We start from the raw sequence: 5773 nt of genomic DNA on the forward strand, positions 1-5773 counted from the left end.
AGATTTATCATAAATAGTTTCTAAAGTATCCCAGATCTCCTTAGCAGATAAGCATGCAGAAATTTCATTAAACTTCGTTTCATGAATAGCACAATATAATATGTTCATAGCATTAGCATTCAATTGTGCTAAGTCCTTTTCATTAATAGTTTTAGAGAGTGTATGAAGGTCATTTATTATGATTTTCCATAAACAATAGTTTTGTGATTGAATAAAAATGCGCATGCGTGCTTTCCAATATGTGTAGTCTATGCCATTAAACAGTGGAGGCCTATTAATTAACTGTCCTTCTCCTAGAAAACTATCTATTTGAGTTGTCATGATCTTTGGCTCTTGATCGTGAGATCAATAATTAATCTTAGAGCACCTGCTCCGATACCACTTGTTGCCCAGTAGATACAACCCAAGAGGGGGGGTGAATTGGGTCTTTTAAAACTTTTATGCTACTTCTAAAACTTTTTGATTAACTATGCTAAGTTGTATAGATGCACAGTGAAAGTTAAACTTAGCAAGGGTTTGATGTATAGACTTCGACTTGATTAAATATGCTTGCAACTAAAGGATGTGCGGATAAGAATTAAGCAAGCAATTTATCTAAGTAAGTAAGTGTATTAGTTAGACAATAACTAGAGGCATTACAAACACAAAGGACATATAGTGGTTCGGTGCACCCCAGCACCTACATCCACTCCCCAAGACCTCTTGGGAATTTCACTATAATCCTACCGATTACAGCCGATTGTTTTACAAGCTCACAACCCAACTTGTTGTTTTACGAGCGCACAACGAACTCGGTCGGTTTTTCCAGGCTCACCGACTAGAACCTCCCCGATTGTTTTCCCGGGATCACAATCAAACCCTTACACGTTGGTTTTACCCTCGGCTCACCAACAAACCTATCACCGTTGGTTTTCCCTTTGGCTCACCAACAAACCTTAACACCGTTGGTTTTTCTTTGGCTCACCAACAAACCTTAATCCCTTGATTCAATCCCTTGATTGAATCAAGTTACAAGATATTAAAACAAAGTATAAAACAAAACAAAGCTTCTTAAACAAGCAAATATGACAATATAAACAAATAGAGTAAAGAGAAGCCCTCAAACGAGTTTTGAAGATGGAGGAGCTCGGCTTCTTCTTTACTTGATCCTCCTCTGATTTGGCATGAAGTAGAGGATCCCCGAGGCAGCACACGGATGGAGAGGAAGCTTTCGGATTCACTTGGATGCTCTTCTTCTCTCTATTTCGTTTTGGATGGCCCTTTTGTGCTTATGGGAGATTTCCTTTGTAATCTCTTTGAGATCTCTTTCCTAGATGATCTCTCCCACTTCCATGCATTCTCCCCTAGCTCTCTTCTTGTTTTTATAGCTTTAGATGGCGTGGAAACAAGAATATAGCCGTTAGAGACAAGAAAAAGAGCCGTTGGACACAGTCTGCATTTTCTGACAATGTTACCGTTGGGATCGGAGTCGACTCGCGTGATCAGGAGTCGGCTCGCCTGTTGCAGGAGTCGGCTCGTGTTTTACCGGAGACGACTCGGCCACTGTTCCAAATTTGAATTAATTTGCTTGCCTCGACTGGGAGTCGACTCGTCTTAACCTGGAGTCGACTCGCCAACTTCTGGAGCTTGACTTGGCAATTTCGGAGTCGGCTCATCCACTGAAGTCCGTGGATCCAATTTTGAATTTTGTCCTCTCGAGTCGACTCGACTGTCCTGGGAGTCAACTCGAATCTCAGAGCCCGAACTCCCGATCCTCTGTCTTTTGGCTCGTCCAGTCTTGGAGTCGACTCGAACTTTCTTGGAGTCGACTCGGCTCTCAGTTTGCGAAACTTGGTCTTCTGCCTTTTTGATGTGAAGCTGTCTTGGAGTCGACTCGAGCTGTCTGGGAGTCGACTCGAATCTCAGAGGCAGTAACTTGGTTTTCTGTCTGTTGATGGTCGCGGAGTCTCGGAGTCGACTCGTGCAATGCGGGAGTCGACTCGAATCTCAGAGTCCCAAAAACGCTCTCTGACTTTTTCCTTGTGTTCCACTGAGAGTCGCTCTTGCTTTCTTTGGAGTCGACCTACCAACCATCGGAGTCGACTCGCGTTCCACTGGTGTCGACTCGAATCTCAGACCCGAAAACTGCTCTCTGACATTTTTGCCTGTGACTCCTAGGAGTCGACTCATACTTCCCTGGAGTCGACTCGGTAAACATTGGAGTCGACTCGAATTCCTCAGGAGTCGACTCGAAGACTATTCTTTTGAATTTTTTCCTTTGATTTTACTCCTCCAATTTGAATCCTTTGAACTTTAAGCTTGGGCCAATAAATTGTAGCTTTCTTCCAACTTGAGAGCTTTGGAGGCCTTCTTGTGTTCTCCCAACTTGCTATGTTCCTTGCAAAATAAATATCTTTCTCCTTGCAACATAAACATTAGTATCTATACTTCAAGGTTTTGTGATCATCAAAATCAATCTATGAATCAATCTTTGGGTCATCAGAGTCCGTGGACGCTTTGCTGACCTGTGGTGCCTCCCGAGGTCGAGGGAGTTTGGGACTCTACGGTCGACCCTCGGGGCATCCCGACCTTAGTCGAGGGATCGTTCGTCAGGTCGGCGGGTCTGGGCACGCTCTACCGACCTGCGACGCTTCCCGAGGTCGAGGGAGTCTGGTTCTCTACGGTCGACCCTCGGGGCATCCCGGCCTTAGTCGAGGGATCGCTCGCTTCGGGGATCGGGGATCGTCGACCGCTCCCGAGGGTCCACTTTGTGGCGCTCCGGGTGGAGCCATCCTTTCCACCCCTCACGGCTCCTTCCCGAGGTCGAGGGAGTCTGGTTCTCTACGGTCGACCCTCGGGGCATCCCGACCTTAGTCGAGGGATCGTTCGTCAAGTCGGCGGGTCTGGGCACGCTCTACCGACCTGCGACGCTTCCCGAGGTCGAGGGAGTCTGGTTCTCTACGGTCGACCCTCGGGGCATCCCGACCTTAGTCGAGGGATCGCTCGCTTCGGGGATCGGGGATCGTCGACCGCTCCCGGGGGTCCACTTTGTGGCGCCCCGGGTGGAGCCACCCTTTCCACCCCTCACGGCGCCTTCCCGAGGTCGAGGGAGTCTGGTTCTCTACGGTCGACCCTCGGGGCATCCCGACCTTAGTCGAGGGATCGCTCGCTTCGGGGATCGGGGATCGTCGACCGCTCCCGGGGGTCCACTTTGTGGCGCCCCGGGTGGAGCCACCCTTTCCACCCCTCACGGCGCCTTCCTGAGGTCGAGGGAGTCTGGTTCTCTACGGTCGACCCTCGGGGCATCCCGACCTTAGTCGAGGATCGTTCGTCAAGTCGGCGGGTCTGGGCACGCTCTACCGACCTGCGACGCTTCCCGAGGTCGAGGGAGTCTGGTTCTCTACGGTCGACCCTCGGGGCATCCCGACCTTAGTCGAGGGATCGCTCGCTTCGGGGATCGGGGATCGTCGACCGCTCCCGGGGGTCCAATTTGTGGCGCCCCGGGTGGAGCCACCCTTTCCACCCCTCACGGCGCTTTCCCGAGGTCGAGGGAGTCTGGTTCTCTACGGTCGACCCTCGGGGCATCCCGACCTTAGTCGAGGTAGGAGAACGAGCCGAGCTCGTCTGGTCAGAGAGGACCGTGCTCATAGGTGGAAGTTGATGGAGAACGAGCCGAGCTCGTCTGGTCAGAGAGGACCGTGCTCATAGGTGGAAGTTGATGGAGAACGAGCCGAGCTCGTCTGGTCAGAGAGGACCGTACTCATATCTTGACGTCTCGAACATCCCTATAACCGGGGCATCCCGACGTCTCGGGGCATCCCGACGAACCGGGGCATCCTGACCTTAGTCGAGGGAATTTCGCGCCAAGTCGATGCTTCGTCGTCCTGCGATTCTTCTCGAGGTCGAGGGAGTTTGGGACTCTACGGTCGAGCCTCGAGGCATCCCGATTTTGGCCGGGAAATCTGAGGATCACAGACGACCCAATATTAGAAGGGAATTACAGCCATCAAGATAAGAGAATTGTTTGCGAAAAGGAAGCTGAGTCTATTGTCCTGATTGTCTTGAACCCCTAGGGGTTTTACTGGTAGTACATTCGTAGATTCTTGGAGTTCCAGCTTCGCGGGATCAGGGTCCCCTCTAGGAACTTTAATTTATACGCCCCTGATCATTGTACCCGGGCGATTTGATACGGCCCTTCCCAATTTGGGGCGAGCTTTCCTTGCTCAGTCGGTTGAGAAGCCTCGGCTCTCCTGAGGACGAGGTCCCCCACTTTGAAGAGCTTGGGCTTGACTCTAGAGTTGTAGTATTGGGCCGTTCGCTGTTGGTATCTCGCCATGCGGACCCGGGCAACCTCTCTTGTCTCTTCGACGAGGTCCAAGTTGCTCCTGAGCTGGGAAGAATTGGTGTCGGGGTCGTAATGCTCCACCCTTGGAGAAGGCAGGCCGATCTCCAACGGGATGACGGCCTCAGTGCCGTAGGCTAGGTTGAAGGGGGTCTCTCCCGTGGGCAATCGAAACGTGGTCCGGTACGCCCAAAGGATATTGTACAAGTCCTCGACCCACTGTCCTTTGGACCGATCAAGCCTAGCCTTGAGCCCCTGCAAAATAGTGCGGTTAGTTACCTCAGTTTCCCCGTTTGTCTGGAGGTGAGCGACTGAGGTGAAACGGTGATCAATGCCGAGCTCAGAGCAAAATTCCCTGAAATGAACATTGTCAAATTGTCGACCATTGTCAGATATAAGGATACGAGGTAGTCCGAATCTGCAGATGATGGACTTCCACACGAAGTCTCGCATCTTTTGCTCGGTGATCCGGGCGACGGGTTCGGCCTCGACCCATTTGGTGAAGTAGTCGATGGAGACGACCAGGAACTTTCTCTGTCCGGTGGCCAGGGGAAAGGGCCCCAGGATGTCGATCCCCCATTGGGCAAACGGCCAGGGGGCGATGATGGAGGTCAGCAGAGCTGAAGGTCGGCGCTGGACATTGGCGTTTCGTTGGCACCGATCGCACTTCCGGACGAAATCCGTTGCATCCTTCTGGAGTGTGGGCCAATAATATCCTTGTCGCAGGACCTTATGGGCTAATGCCCGACCCCCCAGGAGATTTCCGCAGATCCCTTCATGGACCTCTCGGAGGGCATAGTCCGCCTCGGAGGGGCGGAGGCATCTGAGAAGGGGAGAAGTAAATGATCGCCGGTAGAGTCTATTCTCGTATAAGACATACCGGGGGGCCTGGCGCTTGATTCGGCGAGCTTCCGTCTCGTCGTGAGGTAGGGTTCCGTCCTGAAGGTAGCAGACGAGCCCATCGATCCAGCTTGGCTCGGAGTCGATGCACATGGTGGGCTCGGGTTCCTCCGTGCTGGGGATCCGAAGATACTCGAGCGCTGTTCCCTTGGGAAGCTCGCTCATGCGGGAGGTTGCCAATTTGGATAGCTGGTCTGCCCTGAGGTTTTCCGCTCTGGGGATGTATTGAATATTGAAAGAATTCAGGGCAGATATGAGTTCCCGCACCTTTTGGAGATACTTTTGCATGGATGGCTCTTTAGCTTTGAAGTCTCCTTGGACCTGGTTCACTACCAGCTGGGAGTCCCTGAAGGCCGTCAGGTCTTCCACTTTTAGTTCTTTTGCCAGCTTGAGCCCAGCGATGAGAGCCTCATACTCGGCCTCATTGTTCGAGGCCGGGAATTCGAGGCGCAAAGCTTGCTCTGCCACCACTTCGTCTGGACTGGTGAGGATGAGTCCGGCCCCGCTACCCCCCGAGGTCGAAGACCCGTCCGAGTGCAGGACCCATGGCTG

The sequence above is a fragment of the Phoenix dactylifera genome, unplaced genomic scaffold, assembly GCF_009389715.1.
Source record: "Phoenix dactylifera cultivar Barhee BC4 unplaced genomic scaffold, palm_55x_up_171113_PBpolish2nd_filt_p 000581F, whole genome shotgun sequence".
In the NCBI taxonomy this organism is placed as follows: Eukaryota; Viridiplantae; Streptophyta; class Magnoliopsida; order Arecales; family Arecaceae; genus Phoenix; species Phoenix dactylifera.